The 24,297-nt window shown below is 42.1% G+C and overlaps 1 long non-coding RNA gene and 1 pseudogene across 1 annotated transcript in view; one reads left to right on the top strand and one right to left on the bottom strand.

Annotated features, from left to right (window-relative positions):
* The first annotated feature begins 2,908 nt into the window (after positions 1 to 2,908).
* The window catches only part of LOC139360251 (uncharacterized), a 33,190-nt gene continuing 11,801 nt past the window's right edge, over positions 2,909 to 24,297 (top strand). Inside the window, exons 1-2 of the long non-coding RNA XR_011617522.1 lie at positions 2,909 to 3,148; positions 3,634 to 3,744. This is a non-coding gene — a long non-coding RNA (uncharacterized lncRNA). The remainder of the gene's footprint in view (positions 3,149 to 3,633; positions 3,745 to 24,297) is intronic.
* LOC105489706 (keratin, type I cytoskeletal 18 pseudogene) lies at positions 11,561 to 17,008 on the bottom strand (annotated as a pseudogene).

Here is a 24,297-nt window from a genome sequence, read left to right as displayed (position 1 = left end):
CATTCCTAGATATCTGAGTCAGCATGGAAACTCTCTTTCTGTGCCCTGATCTATTTATATCAAGGACAAAGACCAGCTAAAAAAATATATCAAACCTCCTTACAAAATCTAAAAACAGATTTGCTTTTTATATGCTTTCAATACAAAAAGTAAAGGTTGTGACAAAGTATTTAATTATTGTTTATACCTTAGTGCAGGGGCTCCAACTTTCAGGTTGTGAACCAGTACTGTTCCATGGCCTGTTAGAACCAGGCTACACAGATTCTCATAGAAGCAAAAACTCTGCTGTGAACTGTCCATTCAATGGATCTAAATTGTGCACTGCTCATGACAATCTTGGTCCATGGAAAAATTGTCTTATATGAAACCAGTCTCTGGTTCCAAAATGTTTGAAGACTGCTGCCTTAGTAAACGTCAGAGAGCTTATAATACAGAAACTCTGTACATGTAATGAATGCAGAAATAATTTTCTCCAAATTATACATCTAAAAACCAATGTTCACATTAAAAAAGATTTAGGGATGTAATACATGTGAGGAAGTAGTAAAAAAAATCAAGTCTGTGGGATACAGTGTCTCACACCTGTAATTCCAGCACTTTGGGAGGCTGAAGCAGGCAGATCAACTGAGGCCAGGAATTTGAGACCAGCCTGGCCAACATGGTGAAACCCTGTCTCTACTAAAAATACAAAAATTAGCTGGGCATGGTGGCAGGTGCCTATAATCCCAGCTACTTGAAAGGCTGAGGCAGGAGAACTGCTTAAACCTGGGAGGCGGAGGTTGCAGTGAGCCGAGATCACACCATTGCACTCCAGCCTGGGCAACAGAGCAAGACTCCAGCTCAAAAACAAATACAAAAACATCAAGTCCAGTGTCTCTGCCTATAATTCTAGCATTTTGGCAGGATGAGGTAGAAAGATCACTTGAGGCCAGAATTTTGAGACCAGCCTAGGCATCATAGCAAAACACCCTTCTCTATAAAAAAGAAAGAAAAACTCATTATAAAAAAAGTAAATAAACATCAGAGTATCACACAAAAAAGTACTAACACTTCAAAGTTTTATGCTAAACAAGAGTATTTAAGATAGGAAACAATCCAAAATCTAAACAATTAGAAAACTTGTTTGTATGTTTTAAAGAATTAAGACATTAATATTTGGATAGATATATTTATATTCAATGAATAGTTATTCTGTATTGACAGTATTTGAGATTTTTGAAAAGTAATGATTATTGATGTAATTAAACTGTCACATCAGTGGATGCAATGCCTACATTTCTAGTGTTTATAAGAAAACATGTTGCTACATGATTTGAGACCAGCCTGGCCAACATGGTGAAACCCTGTCTCTACTAAAAATACAAAAATTAGCTTACCCTACTGTTGCTGCTTCAGAGCTATGAGAGGCCATTCTGTATTAGGGGGGCATCATTAGTATGATGGAAGCTTAGTGGGAAATGTAAAATTCATGAAGAAAATCTTTTTATTTTTGAGACGGAATCTCGCTCTACTGCCCAGGCTGCAGTGCAGTGGCACGGTGTCAGCTCACTGCAACCTCTGCCTCCTGGGTTCAAGCGATTCTCTTGCCTCAGCCCCCCAAGCAGCTGGGATTACAGGTGTGCACCACCACGCCTGGGTAATTTTTGTATTTTTAGTAGAGACAGGGTTTTGCAATGTTGGCCAGGCTAGTCTTGAACTCCTCGAACTCCTGACCTCAGGTGATCTGCCCGCCTCGGCCTCCCAAAATGCTGGGATTACAGGCATGAGCCACTGCGCCCAGCCTCATGGAGAAAAATTTAAGGAAAGTTGCCCCTTGTTGTTGACTTATAACAGTGATGCAGGTCACCATGAGGCCGGTGTTCAGGGCATCAGTTTTCTTTACTAATGTAAGAGAGAAACATTCTGAATGTTTGAAATACATAATTATATGAATTTCTCCTCATTAAAAAAAAAAAAACAAACAACCGACCAATTTCCTAAAATACCAATATCTTTTTTTTTTTTTTTTTTTGAGATGGAGTCTCATTCCGTTACCCAGGCTGAAGTGCAGTGGCATGATCTTAGCTCACTGCAACCTCCGCCTTGTGAGTTCAAGTGATTCTCCTGCCTCAGTCTTCTGAGTAGCTGGGACTACAGGCACATGCCACCACACCCGGCTAATTCTTGTATTTTTAGTAGAGATGGGGTTTCACCATATTGGCCAGGCTGGTCTCGAACTCCTGACCTCGTGATCCGCCCACCTCATCCTCCCAAAATGTTGGGATTACAGGCATGAGCCACCGCGCTCGGCCAAAAGTGTTTCTTGTTGGCTGGGTCCAGGTATGAGAGTCATCATCGTGCCTGTGAGCTTGGTCCAAAAATGAATGACCATCCCACCTGTGTCAAGATTCACATGGGAGAGTCGCAATTCCAACTGTCGAGTATGTTTGACTATAAAATTGGGGACCTCACTAGTGAGCTGTGTCCATGTGTAAGAGTAACAAGCCTAACTTTCAGCTGGATGTGCATGAGAGCCACAATGTGTTAACTCTACCACTTGAGAGTTTTATGTGATATGCTTGAGAGTCACAAATCTCTCTGGGACTTTCGTACAAGTATGAGATCCATGACCTTACCTATTTCCTTAAGGCTAGCTATGAGAGTCAGAATGTCTCCTGTTCGCTGGGTCCAGGTATGAGAGTCATCACTGCCTGTGAGCAGGGTCCAGCTAAATCTCACAGTTCCCCCTGTGGGCTTGGCTCAGGCAGAAGTCTGGGCCCATGTATCTGTCACAATCTCTCCTATGGTTGAGGCCCAGCAGAAGAGTCACATCACCTAGGCGCGGGGCCCAGGTATATTACAATCCCCTGTTTGGCAGGTCCCAGGCAAGATAGCCACATCACCTAGGTACTGGGCCCAGGTACGTGTCACATTCCCTCCTGTTGCTTGGGCTCATGCTGGAAATTCATATCACCTAGGTTCTGGAATTAGCCATACATCACAATCCCACCTATGGCCTTGGCCCAGGCAGAAGAGTTACATCGCCTAGGTACTGAGACCACGTGTATGCCACAATCTCTGCTATGGGCAGGTCCCAGGTGAGAGAGCCACGTTGTCTAGGTGCTTAACCCTGGTATATTGTCCAGTCTCTTTCGTCGGCTTGGCCCAGGTGAGATATACACCTCCCATAGGTGCCGAGCCCCGGTATGTATCGCAATACTTCCTGTGGGCTGGGCTCAGGCTAAAGACTCACATCATCTAAGTGCTGGGCCCAGGTATATGTCACAATGCCCCTTGTGACTTTGGCCAGGCATGAGAGTCAGAACACATAGGTGCTTGGTTCAACTATATGCCACTATCCTATTTGTGGCCTTGACCTAGGTGAGAGAGTCGCATGACCTGTGGGCTGGGCCCAGGTATATGTCACAATCTCCCCTGTGGATTGGGCCCATGCAGGACAGCCACATCACTGTAATTCCTGAGCCCAGGTATATGTCAGTCCCCGCCTGAGAACTTGACCTAAAAAAGACTCAAATCACCTCAGTACTTGGCCCAGTTTTATGTAATCCCACTTGTGGCTTTAGCCTAGGCAGCGGAGTCACACATCTTAGGTGCTGAGCTAAGAAATCTGTCAAAATCTTTTTTGTGTTTTAGGTCCGGGCAAAGTGTAACATCACCTAGGTGCTGGGTCCAGGTACATGCCACAATCTACCCTCTGGGCAGGATGCAGGAAGAAGAGCAACACGACTCAGATGATGGGTTCAGGTATGTGTCACAATTACCTGGAGGCAGGGTCCAGGCAGGAGAGACACATTACTTAGGTGCTGGAAGCAGGTGTATGTTACAGTCCTCCATTTGGACAGGGACCGGGAAGGAGAGCTCCATCACCTAGGTGATGGAAACAGGTGTATACCCCAATTTCAAATGTGGGCAGGGATCAAGCAGAAAAGTCACATCCACAGATGTGTCACGATACCTTCTTTGGGTAAAATCCAGGCAAGAGACTCACGTCACTTGGATGGTGAGCCCACCAATGTGTCACAATCTCCCCTGTGGGCAGGGCACAGACAGGAGACACACGTCACCTTGGTTCTGGGCCCACTGATATGTCACAATCCCACCTGTGGGCAGAGACAGGGCAAGAGAGTCACCTAACCTGGATGCTGGGCCAGGAATCAGTCACAATCCTTTTTGTGGGCAAAGCTGAGGCAAAAGAATTATACCACCTTGGTTCTGGGCCCAGAAATATGTTACAATTTCTGCCCAGAAATTCTGTGGGCGGGGCCCAGGAAGAAGTGTCCCATTACCTGGGTGCTTGGCCCAGCAATAAGTTACAAATTTCTCTGAGGGTAGGACCAAGGAAGAAAACGAGGGGCATCACATAGGTGTTGGCCCCTGTAATCTGTCACAGTCCCCACTGTTGGCAGAGCCCTGGCAGGAGAGGCATATCACCTGAGTGCTGAGCCCAGCAATATGTTACAACATCTCCTATGGGCAAGACCCAGGCAGGAGATTTACATCAACCACGTGCTAAATCCAGTGATAGATCACCATGCACCCTGAGGACAAGGCCCAGAAAAGAGTCACATTACCTGGGTGTTGGGCCCAGCAATATACCATAATGCCCTGTGTGGGCAGGGCCCAGGCAGCAGAGTTACATCACCTAGGTGCTGGGCTCAGCGATGTGTCACAATCTCCCCTGTAAGTACAGCCCAGATAGGAAAGGAGAGTCATATCATCTAGATACTACGTCCAGCAGTATAGCAAAATCCCCCATTGTGACAGGGCCCACGCAGGAGAGTCACATCACCTGAGAGCATGGGTCCAGGTATATCTCACAATCCTATTTAGGAGCCGGACCCAGGGAGGAGAGGCACCTCACTCAGGTGCTGGGCAAAGGTATATGTCACAACCACATCTGTGGAAAGGCCCAGAGAAGAGCTTAACAATCCCACACATGTCCTGGCTTCAGGTATGAGAGTCGATGCCTGTGAGTTTGGTCCAAGTCCATGAGTCAAAGTCTCAAGGGTTGACTGGATTTGTGCGTAAGATCCCCAATCCTGGCTGCAGGGGACTGTGTTTCAGCAAAGGAGTCACAGCCTCACCTGTGTTCTAAATCCTGGTCTGAGAGCCATTATCCAACCTGTGGAAAAGATTCACGTAGGAGAGTCACAATTTCAACTTTTGACTGAATCCAGGCGTGAGATTAAGAACTTCGGCTGGGCGCGGTGGCTCAAGCCTGTAATCCCAGCACTTTGGGAGGCCGAGACGGGCGGATCACGAGGTCAGGAGATCGAGACCATCCTGGCTAACACGGTGAAACCCTGTCTCTACTAAAAAGTACAAAAAACTAGCTGGGCGAGGTGGCGGGCGCCTGTAGTCCCAGCTACTCGGGAGGCTGAGGCAGGAGAATGGCGTAAACCCGGGAGGCGGAGCTTGCAGTGAGCAGAGATCCAGCCACGGCACTCCAGCCTGGGTGACAGAGCAAGACTCCGTCTCAAAAAAAAAAAAAAAAAAAAAAAAGGAACTTCAACAGTGGGGTGGGTTTATGAAAGAGGGTGACCATCCTTACTGCTGGTTGGGTGTGCATATGAGAGTCACAATAACTGCTGTGTGCTGGGCCACGTTATGAAACTCTCTGTATAACCCAAGGGCTCTGTACAGTGTGCAAGACAGTTGCTGTGTGCTCTAGAAACTTGTGCTGGTATGGAGCCAGGATCTTACTCATTGCCCTAGGTACAAGAGTCAACATCTCTCCTATTGGCTGGGTTCAGGTATGAAAGTCCGCATTGCCCCTGTGTGCTGTGTCCAGAAATGAGTCGGCATCACACCTGTGGCCAGGCCTATGTATGACAGTCACAATTCCAACTGTGTACTCCTGTGAGATCCAGGACCTCACCAGTGGGCTGTGTCCATGTTTGAGGGTGACAATTCTGGCAGCTGAGTGTGAATATGAGAGTCATAATCTCATCTGAGTGCTGTGTTTTTGTTTTTGTTTTTTGAGACGGAGTCTGGCTCTGTCACCCAGGCTGGAGTGCAGTGGCGCAATCTCGGCTCACTACAACCTCCGCCTCCCGGGTTCAAGTGATTCTCCTGCCTCAGCCTCCTGAGTAGCTGGGATTACAGTCATGCGCCACCACACCTGGCTAATTTTTGTATTTTTAGTAGAGACGGGGTTTCACCATGTTGGCCAGACTGGTCTCGAATTCCTGACCTCAGGTGATCTGCCCTCCTCGGCCTCCCAAAGTGCTGGAATTACAGGCGTGAGCCACCGTGCCCTGCTCCTGTGTTCTGTTATGACACTTTCTGTACCACTCAAGGGCTTTATATGATATGTGTGAGTGTCATAATCCTCTGTTATCTTCATAAAAGTAGGAGACCCAGGGCCTTACCAGTTGCCCTAAACGTATCTATGAGAGTCAAAATCCCTCCTATGGGCTGGGTACAAGAATGAGAGTTATTTTCACAGCTGTGAGTTGAGCCCAGGTATGTCACACTCTCACCTGTGGGAAGGAACAAGGCAAAAGAGTCACATCCCCTAGGTGCTGGGCCCAGTGTTATGTCACAATTCCTCCTGTAGGCAGGGCCCAGGCAGGAGACGTGAGTTACCTCACCTAGGTGATGGAACCGGTGATATAATTCCTTCTGTGGGCCAGGCCCAGGCAGGAGTGTCATCTCACCTGTATACTGTGCCCAGAAATATGTCACAATCTTTTGTGCATAAGGCCCCCCAAAATAAGTGAAATGACCTAGATTTTAGGCCCATAGATCTGTCACAAAGCCTTCTGTGGGCAGAGCCTAGGCAGGAAAGTGATATATCACTGGATGTAGCATGTAGGTGATGTCACTCTCCTTCCTGAACTCTGTCCCCAAGGGACATTGTGACACATCACTGGGCACAGCACACAGGTGATGTGACTTTTTTTTTGCCTGGGCCCTGATCTCGGGGGGCATTGTGACATATTGCCTTGCCCAGTACCCAGGGCAGGTATTAAGCGGGAGAGGAGAGTAACACCACCTAGATGCTGGGCTCAGGTACATGTCACAATCCCAGCTGTGAGCACATCCAGGGAGAAGAAGAGTAACATCTGGGTGCTGGGCCCAGTGATATGTCACCATGCAACCTGGCGCCGGGCAAAAGAGAACAGTCACATTACCTAGGTGCTAGGCCCAGTGAGGTGTCACAATCACCAATTGGGCAGGTCCTAGACAGGAGAGGAGAGTCACATCACCTAGGTGCTGAGTCTGGTAATGTGTCACGGTCCCAGAGCAGGGAGGGGGCAGGAGAGGAGGTTCACATAATCTAGAAGATTGGCCCAGAGAGATGTCACAATTTCTCCTTTGGGCAGTGCTAAAGCAAGAGGGTTACATTACTTGGGTGCTGAACCCAGCAATATTTTACAATCCTGAGGGCGGGGCTCAGGCAGAGAGGAGATTCATATCACATGGTTGATGGGCCCAGTGATATGTCACAATGCCCTCTGTAGGCAGTGCACAGGCAGGAGAATCACATTACCTGGGTGCTGGGTCGAGGAATATGTCACAATTTTCTCTGTAGGCAGGGCCCAGACAGGAGAGGCGAGCCACATCACCTAGGTGCTGGGTTCAATGATATGTCAAATTTCCTTGGGGGCAGGGCTCAGGCAGGAGAGTCACATAACCTAGGTGCTTGGACTGAGTATATGTCACAATCCCATTTGTGGGCTTGGCCCAGGCAGGAGAGTCAAATCATTCAGATTCTGGGCAAAAATATCTTTCACAATTACACCCGCAGAAAGGTCCAGGGATGACATTTACGATCCTGCACATGTCCCGGGTTATGTATGAGAGCTGATATCTCCGTGGGTTGGGTCCAAGAATGCAAAGCAGTCTCAGTGCTGGACTGAATCCCTGCATGAGAGCCCCAATTCTATCTGAGGTCCAAGAGTCATTATTCCACCTGTGGACCAGATCCATGTGTAAGAGTCACAATTCCAACCTTTGACTCACTCTTGGTGTGACATTCAAAACCTCAACAGTGGTCTGTGTCTATCTGGAAGGGTGACAGTCCTTACAGTCAGCTGGGTGTGCATGGGAGAGTCACAATCTCTTCAGCATGGTTGTCCCTATTGACACTTTCGGTGTCACTTGAGGAATTTACATGATATGTGTGAATGTTGTCATTCTCTTTGACTTTGGTACAAGTAGGAGACCCAGGACCTTATCCATTGTTGTGAGCCAGCCTATGAGAGTCAAAATCTCTTCTCTTGGCTGCGTCCAGGTATACAAGTCATTGTAGCATCTGTATACCTATGTGGGCCCAGGTATATTTAATAATCCCGCCTATGGGCAGAGATGATGCAGGAGAGTCACATCACCTAGGTTCTGGGCCCAGTGATATATTCAGGATAAATGAATTACAATTTTTGAAAGAAATATAGTAAAATAACAGGCCGGATGCGGTGGCTCATGCCTATAATCCCCACACTTTGGGAGGCCGAGGCAGGTGAATCACCTGAGGTCGAGAGTCCAAGACCAGCCTGGCCAACATGGTGAAACCTTGTCTCTACCAAAAATACAAAATTAGCCAGGCATGGTGGCATGTGCCTGTCGTCCCAGCTACTTAGGAGGCTGAGGCAGGAGAATCACTTGAACCCGGGAGGTGGAGGTTGCAGCGAGCCAAGATTGTGCCATTGCACTCCAGCCTGGGCAACAGAGCGAGACTTCACAGTCTCAAAATAAATAAATAAATAATAAAATACAAATAAATAAATTATTAATAATATCCAGATGAAACAGTTACCTGCATGTTCAAGTTATTTAACTTATATCATTCAAAAACTATAAATTTTTATAAACGATTGAAAAACTATTAAAAATATATCTTTTTAGTTTTAAAATACTGTCATGTGGGCCGGGCGCGGTGGCTCACGCCTGTAGTCCCAGCTACTTGGGAGGCTGAGGCAGGAGAATGGCGTGAACCCGGGAGGCGGAGCTTGCAGTGAGCTGAGATCCGGCCACCGCACTCCAGCCTGGGTGACAGAGCGAGACTCCGTCTCAAAAAAAAAAAAAAAAATACTGTCATGTGGCCGGGTGTGGTGGCTCACACCTGTAATCCCAGCACTTTGAGAGGCCGAGGTGGGCAGATAACCTGAGGTCAGGAGTTCTAGACCAGCCTGACCAACATGGAGAAACCCCGTCTCTACTAAAAATACACAATTGGTCGGGCATGGTGGTGCATGCCTGTAATCCCAGCTACTCAGGACGCTGAGGCAGGAGAATCATTTGAACTTGGAAAGTGGAGGTTGCAGTGAGCCAAGATCACACCATTGCACACCATTGCCTGGGCAACAAGAGTGAAACTCTATTTCTAAATAAATAAAATGAAATGAAATAAAATAAAATAAAACAAAATAAAATAAAATAAAATAAAATAAAATAAAATACTGTCATTACTTCTAGTTGACATAACACAAGAATTCAGATGTTGTTGCTGTAGAAACTAGATGTCATGGTTGACTCCACTTTACTTCCGGTCTTTCTATTTTACACAATCAAAGTAGCACACCAAAGCCAGAAATGCTACACCTTGATTGCAAAAACACCAGTGACCTTCTAGTAAGAATATATGTGTGAGGATATTAACTTGAAATTCTTGGCATCTTTTGTTGAAGTACGGACTTCTATATGACAAATAATAATAATATAAAAAAAGAATTTAATACTGCAATAGAATCAGAAAAGTATTCTAACAATACCTTCTTATCAATTTTTTTTTTTCTTCACCAGAATGGTTGTGAAAGGGTGGTTGCAGTAGTGTGGTCATCAATAACCCATATTGTGTATTTCATCATTTTTGGTATACGACCATAAGGCTTTTATGCTTTAAAAAAAATGTTTTCTTGCCAGGTGGAGTGGCTCACACCTGTAATTCCAGGACTTTGGGAGGAGGCAGACAGATCACCTGAAGTCAGGAGTTTGAGACTAGCCTGGCCAACATGGCAAAATCCCATCTCTACTAAAAATACAAAAATTAACTGAGCATGGTGGCAGATATCTGTAATTCCAGCTACTCAAAAGGCTGAGGAAGGAGATTTGCTTGAACCTGGGAGGCGGAGGTTGCAGTGAGCTGAGTTCATGCCACTGCACTCAAGCCTGGGTGACAGAGTCAGACTCCTGAAAAAAAAAAAAAAAAATCTTTTCTTAATTCAGGAATTTAACATGATTTTCACAGCCTCACGTTTTCAAAAATGGTTTATTCTAAAAGAGAAATGTGATTAAACCACATTTTTTCCCCAAAAAGAGTAGAGTAACAAATTATAGTGGACAGTTAATAAATAAAATATAAAGATGTAGCCATTTATTTTAGCTGCACACTTGGGGATAAAACACTTTTTGGGCTATAAACCAAGAGCTTTCAGAGACATTAGCTCGTAAAACTTGGGGGGACCTGGTATAAAAACATTCACCTCTATACCCAAAAGAGACATAATTCTGTGTCTTTCACTCCTAATTTCAACTATTAACCCAGAAATGGAGAAATGTAACATGCCATTATACCACAAAGCATTTTATTATTTTTATTTTAGATTCATGGGGGTACATGGGCAGATTTGTAACTTAAGTACACTGCATGATGTCGAGGTTTGGACACTTAATAATTCCATTGTCCAAGTGGTGTACCTCATACCTGATAAGTAGTTTTTCAATGCTTGTCTTGGCTTTTTTTTTTTTTTTTTTTTTTTTAGAATTCCCAGCATTTATTGTTTACATGTTCACCCAATGTTTAGCACCCACTTATACGTGAGAACATATAGTATCTGAAATACTTATATACCGTGTAATACCAAGAAACCACAGAAAAACATGTTCTTTGCAGCAACATGGATGCAGCAGAAGGCCTTTATTTTTTTTTTAATTTTTTTTAATTTTTTTTTTTTTTTTTTTTTTTTTTTTTTTGAGACGGAGTCTCGCTCTGTTGCCCAGGCTGGAGTGCAGTGGCCGGATCTCAGCTCACTGCAAGTTCCGCCTCCCGGGTTCCCGCCATTCTCCTGCCTCAGCCTCCCGAGTAGCTGGGACTACAGGCGCCCGCCACCTCGCCCGGCTAGTTTTTTGTATTTCTTAATAGAGACGGGGTTTCACCGTGTTAGCCAGGATGGTTTCGATCTCCTGACCTCGTGATCCGCCCGTCTCGGCCTCCCAAAGTGCTGGGATTACAGGCTTGAGCCACCGCGCCCGGCCTATTTTTTTTATTTTTTATTTTTTTTAACCTCTGAACTTTTTTTTTTTTTTTTTTTTTTTTTTTTTTTTTTTTTTTTTTGAGACGGAGTCTCGCTCTGTCGCCCAGGCTGGAGTGCAGTGGCCGGATTTCAGCTCACTGCAAGCTCCGCCTCCTGGGTTCACGCCATTCTCCTGCCTCAGTCTCCCGAGTAGCTGGGACTACAGGCGCCCGCCACCTCGCCCGGCTAGTTTTTTGTATTTTTTAGTAGAGATGGGGTTTCACCGTGTTAGCCAGGATGGTCTCGATCTCCTGACCTCGTGATCCGCCCGTCTCGGCCTCCCAAAGTGCTGGGATTACAGGCTTGAGCCACCGCGCCCGGCCACCTCTGAACTTTTTATTGGTCTCTTGCTCCCCAAAGGGTACCCTGCTTCTGCTGGCTCAGACAGCACTTTGTTGATCTCAGACAGCTCTTTGTCATCCACCCTCCGGCCGGTGGTTTTCTTTTGGATGGTTTGCATGGAGTTGCTGCTGTCCAGGGCATCACCAAGATTGAAGTCCTCGCCATCTTCCAGCAGGCGGCAGTAGGTGGCGATCTCAGCCTCCAGTTTGACTGGTGTTCAGCAGGGTCTCCTACTCCTAGGCCTGGTGCTGTCCCTCTGCCTGGGTTTGTGCCAACTCTGACTACAGGTGCAGCAGGATCCCATCGAGCTGCTCCATCAGCAGGGCGTAGAGGGCTTCCACGTTCCTCAGGCTGTCCTCCAAGCAGGCGGAAGGCCCTTATTCTAAGCAAATTAACAAATAACATGAATCTAAGATTCATGGGTACCTAGTTTAATTCTGTCTTTTCTATGGTGAATAGCACCGCAGTAAACATGTGAGTGCTGGTGTCTTTTTGGTAAAATAATTTCTTATTCTATGGGTATATACGCATTAGTGCGATTAATGGGCCAAATAGCAATTCTATTTTAGTTATTTGAGAAATCTTCAAACTGTGTTCTACAGGGGCTGAATTAATTTGCATTTCCACCAACAGTGTATGTAGATTTCCTTTTCTCCACAAACTCAACATGTTTTTATTTTTGTTGCATTAACTTCTAAGGTGTTAGTTATAATTTTTTTTCTCTAGAGCCCTGTGTCTAGAAGAGTACTTTCTACATGTTCTTCTAGGGTTTTAATAGCTCGAAGTCTTGCAGTTAAGTCTTTAAACTATATTGTGATATATTGTTTACATTGTGAAAGGTAGGGTTTTTTTTTTTCTTCTGCATATGACTAATGAGTTTTCCCAGTATCATTTCTTTTTTTTTTTTTTTTTGAGACGGAGTCTCGTTCTGTCGCCCAGGCCGGAGTGCAGTGGCCAGATCTCAGCTCACTGCAAGCTCCGCCTCCCGGGTTCACGCCATTCTCCTGCCTCAGCCTCCCAAGTAGCTGGGACTACAGGCGCCCGCCACCTCGCCCGGCTAGTTTTTTGTACTTTTCAGTAGAGACGGGGTTTCACCGTATTAACCAGGATGGTCTCGATCTCCTGACCTCGTGATCCGCCCGTCTCGGCCTCCCAAAGTGCTGGGATTACAGGCTTGAGCCACCGCGCCCGGCCTATATTGTGATATATTGTTTACATTGTGAAAGGTAGGGTTTTTTTTTTCTTCTGCATATGACTAATGAGTTTTCCCAGTATCATTTCTTAGATGGGGGGTTGTTTTCTTTTTATTTCTGTTGACTTTGTCAAAAGTAGGTTGTAGGAGTGTAGCTACAACTACACTCTCTCTTCTGTTCCATATGGTTTGGCTCTGTGCCCCCACCCAAATCTCACCTTGAATTGTAATAATCCCCACATGTCATGGGAGGGTCTGGGTGGGAGGCGATTAAATCGTGGGGGTAGGTTTTCCCATGCCGCTCTCTGAGTAGTGAATAAGTCTCTTAAGATCCGATGGTTTTATAAAAGGGAGTTCTTCTGCACATGCTGGCTCTTGCCTGCTGCCATGTCTTGCTTTCCCTTTGGCTTCCATCATGAATGTGAGGCCTCCCCAGTCACATGGAACTGTGAGTCAATTAAACCTTTCTTTTATAAATTACCCAGTCTCAGGTGTGTCTTTATTAGCAGCATAAAAATGGACCAATACAGTCTATATGTCTATTTTTGTACCAGAACCATGTTATACTGATGACTGTAGCTTGTAGCACAGTTTGAAGTCAGGTAATTCGATGCCTCCAGGTTTTATTTTGTTTGTTTGTTTAATGTTGACTTGGCTATTTTGGCTTTTAAAAAAATTCTCCCGTATAAATTTTAGAATAGTTTTTTCCCCTAATTCTATAAAAATGGCATTGACAGTTTGATAGGAATAACGATCTGCAGGTTACTTTAAGTGGCATGGACATTTTAATTATATTAAATCGTCAAATTCATGAGCATGAAATGCTTTTCCATTTATTTGTGTTTTGTCTGATTTCTTTTTCTTTTTTTTTTTTGAGACGGAGTCTCGCTCTGTCGCCCAGGCTGGAGTCCAGTGGCGCGATCTCCGCTCACTGCAAGCTCCGCCTCCCGGGTTCACGCCATTCTCCTGCCTCAGCCTCCCGAGTAGCTGGAACTACAGGCGCCCACCATCGCGCCTAGCTAATTTTTTGTATTTTTAGTAGAGACAGGGTTTCACCGTGGTCTCGATCTCCTGTACTTGTGATCCGCCCGCCTCGGCTTCCCAAAGTGCTGGTATTACAGGCGTGAGCCACCGCGCCCGGCTGTCTGATTTCTTTCAGCAGTGTTTTGTTGTTTTCTTTGTAGAGATATTTTACCTCCTTCGTTTAATGTATTCTTAAGTATGTTATTTTTGTGTGTGTGTGGCTATTGTAAATGGAACTCTATTATTTATTTATTTTTACCTCTGAACTTTTTATTGGCCTCCTGCTCCCCAAAGGGTATCCTTCTTCTGCTGGCTTAATGTCTCAGAACTTTGGTGTCGTTGGTCTCAGACACCACTTTGTCATACACTATCTGGTGGGTGGTGGTCTTTTGGATGGTTTGCATGGATTTGCTGCTGTCCAGGGCATCACTGGGATTGAAGTCTTAACCATCTTCCAGCAGGTGGCAGTAAATGGTGATCTCAGCCTCCAGCTTGACCTTGATGTTCAGCAGGGCCTTGTACTCCTGGACCTGGCACTGCCCCTCTGCCCCAGTCTGTGCCAGTTCTGACTCAAGGTGCAGCACGATCCCATTGATCTGCTCCATCTGCAGGGCGTAGCAGACCTCCACCTCCCTCAGGCTGTTCTCCAAGCTGGCCTTCAGATTTCTCATTGAGTCCAGGTCAATCTCCAAGGACTGGACTGTACATCTAAGATCCGTGAGCAACATCTCAGCAGCTACAACCTTGGCGGACTGCGTGGTGACCACTGTGGTGCTCTCCGCAATCTGCTGAGGCTAGTACTTGTCCAGCTCCTCTCAGTTCTTCCGAGCCAGCTCGTCATATTAGGCCCAGATGTCTGCCATGATCTTGGCAGGGTCCTGAGCTTTGGCGGCAACTACCTCCATGGTCAACCCAGAGCTATCAACCTGGGCTTACAGTCCTTTTACTTCCTCTTCATGGTTCTTCTTCATAAGGAGCAGCTCCTCCATGAGAGCCTTGATCTCTGTCTCCAACTGCAGCCAAGTGACATAGGTGTCATCAATGACTTTGCAAAGCCCATATGTGTCGCTCTCCACAGACTGGCACGTGACCAGCTCTGTCTCATACTTGAATCTAAAGTCATCAGCAACAAGATGGACATTGTTGATCTGCAGAATGATGTGGGCATTGTCCACAGTATTTGTGAAGATCTGAGCCATCAGGTCCTCGATGGTTCTGAAGTAATGGCTTGTCTCTGACCTGGGGTCCCATCTTCTGCAGGTGCTCCCAGATTTTGCTCTCCACTTTCCGGTTCTCGGTCCTCAGGCTCCTCACTCTGTCCAGGTAGGAGACCAGGCAGTAGTTCAGGCTTTGCATGGTCTTCTCATTCTGGATGCCTCCCATTCCTCTCAGACCCCCGGCCATCCCTGCAGCCAGGCCCCTGGACCCCATGCTGCCTCAGAAGCTGGTGAAGCAGGACATGGAGATCCGGGAACCAGAGCCCCCTGTGCCTGCATAGATGCTGGCTGCGCTGATGACCATCTAGGTGCCTGGACAGAGCCCAGGGATCAGTAGTTGGTGAAGGTGGAGTGAGTGGTGAAGCTCATGATGTCCGGGTAGGAGAGCGAGAGGACAGGACTCAGGCTTTGCCGACAACCAGAACTGTGTTTTTGATTTTGTTCTCAGCTTGAATGTTATTCATGTACAGAAATTCTACTCATTTGTGTATGGTAATTTTGTATCCTGAGACTTTGCTTAAGTCATTTTTTAGGCTTAGGGGTCTTTTTGTGAATCTCCAGTTTCCCAGGTAGAGAATTATGTAATCTGTGAGGATAATTTGACTTTCTCTTTTCTTATTTAGATCCCTTTTATTTCTTTATCTTGTTTAATTGCTCTAGCTAGTACTTCCAGAACTATGTTGAATACGAGTGTTTAGAGTGGATATTCTTGTCTTATTTTTATTCGTATGGAGAGTTCATCCAGCTGATTCCGTTCAGTATGATTTCAGCTGAAGATTTGTCACAGATGGCTTTACTATTTTGAGATGTTTCTTTAATGCCTAGTTTGTTGAGAATATTTTTATAAATATTGGATTTTTTGAATGCTTTTTCTGCATCTATTGTGATAATCATGTTTGCTTTTAATCATCTTTATTTGATGAATCACATTTATTGACTTGCATATGATGAAACATTCTTGCATTCATGAACTAAAGCTCCCATGATTGTGACAAAATTTTTTGATTTGATTATGAACTCAGCTTGCTAATACTTTATGGAGAATTTTTGTTTTAATGATCACCCGAAATATTGGCCTACAGCTGCTGTTGTTGTGTCTTCACTAGATTTTGGTATCAAGATGGTATTGGTTTTATATAAAGAGTTAGGAAGAAATCCCACCTTGATTTTTTGGAGTACATTCAGAGGATTAGTACTGGCTTGTCTTTGTGTATGTGGTAGAATTTGGTTGTGAATTCATCTGATCTAGGGCTATTCATGGTTGGTGGGTTTTCTATTACCAATGTATATATTTCTGTTACTATTCTATAATGTATAATTTCTAATGCTAAATGTATAATTTCATTATACATTCTATTAATTTTTGCTGTGTTCAAGATTTTTGCTTCTTTCTGGTTCAATCTTGAGAGGTTGTGTGTATCCAGGAGTTTATCTATTTTCTCTAAATTTTTTAGTTTCCCTGTGTGGAGATGTTCATAGTAGTCTCTGAGGATGTTTTGTATTTATGTGGAGTTAGTTGTGATTTCACAACTCTAACATTTAAATAGATGCAGAATAAAAGTTTGACACATTCCCTAATGATAAATCTCTGAAAAAATTAAGTATAGGACAAATGCACCTCAAGTCAATAAATGCCACATATAACAAAAAAGTGCACAGTAAATAGCATACTAAACAGGGAAATGTTGTAAGCTTTTACTCTGAAAGCTAGAACAAGACAAGGATGACCACTTTCTTCAGTCTTACTAAATATAGTACGAAATGTCCAAGACAGAGAAATTAGAGAATAAAATCAAAGTCATCCAGATTGGGAAAAAAAGTTAAATTATTATTATTTGCAGAAGACATAATCTTAAGTATAGAAAAGCGCAAGACTTTACTAAGAAACTAACAAACAAATTCATTAAATTTACAGAATACAAAATCCACATGCAAAAGTCAGTAGCATTTTTGTAAACAATTAACTATCTCAAAATAAAATTGAAAAACAATCCTATCTACAATAACTGTAGTAACTATACTTTGAGATAAATGTAACCAAAAAGTTGAAACACCTTACATTATAATCTCAAGAATATTAAAGTAATACATAATACACAAATGAAAAATATTATGAATTGGCATTAATATTGTTAAATATCTGCATTATACAAAATGATTTACAAATATAATGCAACCTCTATCAAAATATCAGTGACAAACTTCATAGGAATTTAAAAATATACATCTAAAATTTATATGGTACCACAGAAGACCCTGAATAGCAAAAGCAATCAAACAAAACAAAAAAGGCCAAAGGTATTACCCTACCTGGATTCGAAATATGCTACAAACCTATAGTAACCAAAACAGTAGGGTACTTCAATAAAAAAGGACACATAGGCTAATGGAGCAGAAGACAGAAATGAGAAATATATTCATATACTTATAGCTGATTATATTAATAGTTGACAGTCTTTTAGGGAAATGACAGTATCTTCAATAAATGGTGTTAAGAAAACTTTATAGCCACATGCAGAGCAATAAAATTAGACCCTCATCTCACACCATATAAAAAAATCAACTTAAAATAAATTAGGTATTTAAATGTAAGGCTTGAAATTCTGAAACTAGTACAAAAAATATACAGTGAAAGCCCCATAACATTGGTATGGGCAGTGACTTTCTAAAATTTAACCTCAGAATCCCAGGGAACCAAAGAAAAAATAGAGGAGTCAGATTACTTCAAATTAAAAAGTTGCTGCACAGAATCTGACACAATCAACAGGATGAGACAACTAAAAAATGGGAGGAAACATGTGCAAATTATACACGTGACAGGGGTTTAATATCAAAATATATAAGAAACTCAATTATAGAACAAAAAACAAATAATACTAAAAATGAGTTAAAGGCTTAAATATTTTTCAAAAAAGACATAGGCAAGAGATATAAAAAATGCTCAATATCAATTATTACCAGGAAAAGCCAAAAAAATAAATAAATAAAATTTAAAAAACTATGATTATCAACTCACTTCTGTTAGAATGACTTATTAAAAAGAAGAAAATATTAGTAAAGGTGTGAAGAAAAAGGAATGCTTGCACATTGTTGGTTTGAATGTAAATGAGAACAACCATTATAAAAAACAAAATAGGCCGGGCACAGTGGCTCACGCCTGTAATCCCAGCACTTTGGGAGGCCGAGGCAGGTGGGTCACCTGAGGTCTGGAGTTCGAGACCAGTCTGACCAACATGGAGAAACCCTGTCTCTAGTAAAAATATAAAATTAGCCAGGTGTGGTAGCGCATGCCTGTAATCCCAGCTACTCGGGAGGCTGAGAGAGGAGAACCGCTTGAATCTGGGAGGCAGAGGTTGTGGTGAGCCAAGATCACGCCATTGCACTCCAACCTGGCAACAAGAGCGAAACTCCATCTCAAAACAAACAAACAAACAAAAATAAATAAATAAAAAATAGAGAAGTCTCAAAAAATTTAAAATAAAACTATCTTATAATACAGCAATTTTAATATTGGATATATATCCAAAACAAATAAAATCAGAATAAAAAAATATTTGCACTTCTATGTTGTTTGCAACACTCTACAATTGCCAAAATATAGAATCAACAGTTCAACATCAAATGAGTAAATAAAGACAATGTAGTAGGCTGGGTGCAGTGGCTCATGTAATCTCAGCAGTTTGGGAGGCCGAGGTGGGTGGATCACTTGAGGTCAGGAGTTCAAGGCTAGCTTGGCCAATATGGTGAAAACCCATCTCTACTAAAAATATAAAAGTTAGTTGGCCATGGTGGCATGTGCCTGTAACCCCAGCTACTCAGGAGGCTAAGACAGGAGAATTGCTTGAACCCGGGAGGTGGAGGTTGCAGTGAGCCGAGGTGGCACTACTGCACTCCAACCTGGGCTACAGAGCAAGACTCTGTCTCAAAAAGAAAAAAAAAAAAAAAGACAATATGATATATGTAAACAATGGAATACTACTTATCTTCAAAAAAGAAAATTCTATTATTTTCAATCACACGGATTAACCTGGAGGACATCACATTACCTAAAATAAGCCAGGCACATAAAGATTATTATTATTTTTGTGACAGTCTTGCTCTGTCACCCAAGCTGGAGTGCAGTGGCACGATCTCGGCTTACTGCAACCTCTGCCTCCCAGGTTCAAGAGATTCTTCTGCCTCAGCTAGGACTACAGGCGCCCGCCTCCATGCCCAGCTAATTTTTCCGTTTTTAGTAGACGGGGTTTCACCACATTGGCCAGGCTAGTCTCAAACTCCTGACTTTGTGATCTGCCCGCCTCAGCCTCCCAAAGAGCTGAGATTACAGACGTGAGCCTCGGCGTCCGGGACAGAAAGATTATTTCATAATTTTACTTACACATGGATCCTAAAAAAATGTAATCTCATTGAAGTAGAAAGTAAAATGGTGACCACCAGATACCAAGGTGTTTAGAAGGGGGGTTTGGAAAGATGTCAGTCAAAAAATACTTAATTATACTTGAATAGGAGAAAAAATTTCAAAAGATTTTTTTGTACAGCATGGTGACTATAGTTCATAATAATATATTTGTATTTTTGAAAAGCACTAAGACTATGTCACGTGCTCTCACCACAAAAATGTTAACTATGTGAGGTAAAGCATTAATTATCTAGAATTAAACATTTGACAATGTATACACACTTCAAAATTCATGTTTTACAGAATAAATATTTATTTATTACAGATAATGACTGCATAAAAGACACCAAAAGGGCAGTTGTTGTTTATGGTCTCCTGACTGGCCACTCTTTGAACACAGTAAACAAGTTTGTGAGCAAACTAATAGGATATGTTTCAATCAAAAGCTGCCATGATCTCCAAGTTTTCCAGAGAAAATGATCAAGAAGTTGGCTACAGTTAGGTGACTAAGAATAGAAACTCTAGACTGAACTTCACCCACTAAAGAAACTATATAAGACTGAGAAATTTTTTCAAATTGTAATATCAATATAAAAAAGAAATATTATTCCAAATTTTAAATCCATGAGGTCATTTTATTATTTTACAAACTTTAACATTCACACTTAAAAATAGAAGATTCTGCATGGAAACGTTAAGTTGTGCTATATCATAGAAAATTAAATTTAAAAAATTTCACTTACCATTAGCTCTCTTAAAAATTTAATTTCTGAGATATATTTTTTAGCAAATATTTGCCACACTTTGTGTAAGAATTTAATATTTTTCTTTTACAAGCAGAGAAAAAGAACACTAACTGACTTAATCCTCTCACCTGTGGATACTGAATGCCTTTTATCTTAATTAACTGATCTGAAAGTTGTATTGATAAGCAAACTCTCCAGTTAATACTAATTGTTTAGTACATTAAAAAAAACAACTTTCTCATCAAAACCTACAAAGTACTGTGTAAAATGGCATGGCATAAAGACAACAATGAGAAAACCATAGCTATAATACAGAAAAAGAAGGGCTGTGATGCATACATAGCTGGAATACACATAATAAAACAAAAGATACTTAGAAAATAAAGGAAGCATAATAATGGGAGACTTTAACATCCCACTGTCAACATTAGACAGATCAACGAGACAGAAAGTTAACAAGGATATCCAGGAATTGAACTCAACACTGCACCAAGTGGACCTAATAGACATCTACAGAACTCTCCACCCCAAATCAACAGAATATACATTCTTCTCAGCACCACATCACACTTATTCCAAAATTGACCACACAGTTGGAAGTAAAGCACTCCTCAGCAAATGTAAAAGAACAGAAATTATAACAAACTATCTCTCAGACCACAGTGCAATCGAACTAGAACTCAGGACTAAGAAACTCAACCAAAACCGCTCAACTACATGGAAACTGAACAACCTGCTCCTGAATGACTACTGGGTACATAATGAAATGAAGGCAGAAATAAAGATGTTCTTTGAAACCAAAGAGAACAAAGATACAACATACCAGAATCTCTGGGACACATTTAAAGCAGTGTGTAAAGGGAAATTTATAGCACTAAATGCTCATGAGAGAAAGCAGGAAAGATCTAAAATTGACACTCTAACATCACAATTAAAAGAACTAGAGAAGCAAGAGCAAACACATTCAAAAGCTAGCAGAAGGCAAGAAATAACTAAGATCAGAGCAGAACTGAAGGAGATAGAGACACAAAAAACCCTCCAAAAAATCAATGAATCCAGGAGCTGGTTTTTTGAAAAGATCAACAAAATTGATAGACTGCTAGCAAGACAAATAGAGAAAAGAGAGAAGAATCAAATAGACGCAATAAAAAATGATAAAGGGGATATCACCATCGACCTCACAGAAATACAAACTACCATCAGAGAATATTATAAACACCTCCACGCAAATAAACTAGAAAACCTAGAAGAAATGGATTATTTCCTGGACACTTACACTCTCCCAAGACTAAACCAGGAAGAAGTTGAATCCCTGAATAGACCAATAGCAAGCTCTGAAATTAAGGCAATAATCAATAGCCTACCAATCAAAAAAAGTCCAGGACCAGACGGATTCACAGCCGAATTCTACCAGAGGTACAAGGAGGAGTTGGTACCATTCCTTCTGAAACTATTCCAATCAATAGAAAAAGAGGGAATCTTCCCTAACTCATTTTACGAGGCCAACATCATCCTGATACCAAAGCCTGACAGAGATACAACAAAAAAAGAGAATTTTAGACTGATATCCCTGATGTACATCGATGTAAAAATCCTCAATAAAATACTGGCAAACCGAATCCAGCAGCACATCAAAAAGCGTATCCACCATGATTAAGTGGGCTTCATCCCAGGGATGCAAGGCTGATTCAACATACGCAAATCAATAAACGTAATCCAGCATATAAACAGAATCAAAGACAAAAACCACATGATTATCTCAATAGATGCAGAAAAGGTCTTTGACAAAATTCAACAGCCCTTCATGCTAAAAACTCTCAACAAATTTGATATTGATGGAATGTATCTCAAAATAGTAAGAGCTATTTATGACAAATCTACAGCCAATATCATACTGAATGGGCAAAAACTGGAAGCATTCCTTTTGAAAACTGGCACAAGACAGGGATGCCCTCTCTCACCACTCCTATTCAACATAGTGTTGGAAGTTCTGGCTAGGGCAATCAGGCAAGAAAAAGAAATAAAGGGTATTCAGTTAGGAAAAGAAGAAGTCAAATTGTCCCTGTTTGCAGATGACATGATTGTATATTTAGAAAACCCCATCATCTCAACCCAAAATCTCCTTAAGCTGATAAGCAACTTCAGCAAAGTCTCAGGATACAAAATCAATGTGCAAAAATCACAAGCATTCTTATACACCAGTAACAAACAGAGAGCCAAATCATGAATGAACTCCCATTCACAATTGTTTCAAAGAGAATAAAATACCTAGGAATCCAACTTACAAGGGACGTAAAGGACCTCTTCAAGGAGAACTACAAACCACTGCTCAGTGAAATAAAAGAGGACACAAACAAATGGAAGAACATACCATGCTCATGGATACAAAGAATCAATATTGTGAAAATGACCATACTGCCCAAGGTAATTTATAGATTCAATGCCATCCCCATTAAGCTACCAATGACTTTCTTCACAGAATTGGAAAAAAACTGCTTTAAAGTTCATACGGAACCAAAAAAGACCCTGCATTGCCAAGACAATCCTAAGCCAAAAGAACAAAGCTGGAGGCATCATGCTACCTGACTTCAAACTATACTACAAGGCTACAGTAACCAAAACAGCATGGTACTAGTACCAAAACAGAGATATAGACCAATGGAACAGAACAGAGCCCTCAGAAATAATACCACACATCTACAGCCATCTGATCTTTGACAAACCTGACAAAAACAAGAAATGGGGAAAGAATTCCCTATTTAATAAATGGTGCTGCGAAAAATGGCTAGCCATAAGTAGAAAGCTGAAACTGGATCCTTTCCTTACTCCTTATACAAAAATTAATTCAAGATGGATTAGAGACTTAAATGTTAGACCTAAAACCATAAAAACCCTAGAACAAAACCTAGGTAATACCATTCAGGACATAGGCATGGGCAAGGACTTCATGTCTAAAACACCAAAAGCAATGGCAACAAAAGCCAAAATTGACACATGGGATCTAATTAAACTAAAGAGCTTCTGCTCAGCAAAAGAAACTACCATCAGAGTGAACAGGCAACCTACAGAATGGGAAAAAATTTTTGCAATCTACTCATCTGACAAAGGGCTAATATCCAGAACCTATAAAGAACTCAATCAAATTTACAAGAGAAAAAAAAACCACCCCATTGAAAAGTGGGCAAAGGATATGAACAGACACTTCTCAAAAGAAGACATGCATACAGCCAACAGACACATGAAAAAATGCTCATCATCACTCACCATCAGAGAGATACAAATCAAAACCACAATGAGATACCATCTCACACCAGTTAGAATGTCAATCATTAAAAAATAAGGAAACAACAGGTGCTGGAGAGGATGTGGAGAAATAGGAACACTTTTACACTCTTGGTGGGACTGTAAACTAGTTCAACTATTGTGGAAAACACTGTGGCGATTCCTCAAGGATCTAGAACTAGAAACACCATTTGACCCAGCCATCCCATTACTGGGGATATACCCAAAGGATTATAAGTCATGCTGCTATAAAGACACATGCACATATATGTTTATTGCGGCACTATTCACAATAGCAAAGACTTGGAATCAACCCAAATGTCCATCAGTGATAGACTGGATTAAGAAAATGTGGCACATATACACCATGGAATACTATGCAGCCATAAAAAAGGATGAGTTCGTGTCCTTTGTTGGGACATGGATGCAGCTGGAAACCATCATTCTCAGCAAACTATTGCAAGAACAGAAAACCAAATACCGCATGTTCTCACTCATGGGGGAATTGAACAATGAGATCACTCGGACACAGGAAGGGGATCGTCACACACCGGGTCCTATTGTGTGTGGGGGGGAGGGATAGCATTAGGAGATATACCTAATGTAAATGACGAGTTAATGGGTGCAGCACACCAACATGGCACATGTATTCATATGTAACAAACCTGCATGTTGTCACATGTACCCTAGAATTTAAAAGTACAATAATAATAATAAAAAAAAAAAGGAAGCAGAATTTCTCTTTAAATTCAGCAAGAGTCAGCTTTGTAACCTGGAAAAAATGTCTTCTTAACATGAAGAATCAATATTATTTTTTCACCATTGATATTTTCCATCTCTGACTTGAAGCTACAAACTA

The sequence above is a fragment of the Macaca nemestrina genome, chromosome 20 (assembly GCF_043159975.1).
Source record: "Macaca nemestrina isolate mMacNem1 chromosome 20, mMacNem.hap1, whole genome shotgun sequence".
Taxonomy (NCBI): domain Eukaryota; kingdom Metazoa; phylum Chordata; class Mammalia; order Primates; family Cercopithecidae; genus Macaca; species Macaca nemestrina.
Note: the sequence above shows the minus strand (reverse complement) of the source record. Positions and strands in the feature narration are given on the sequence as shown.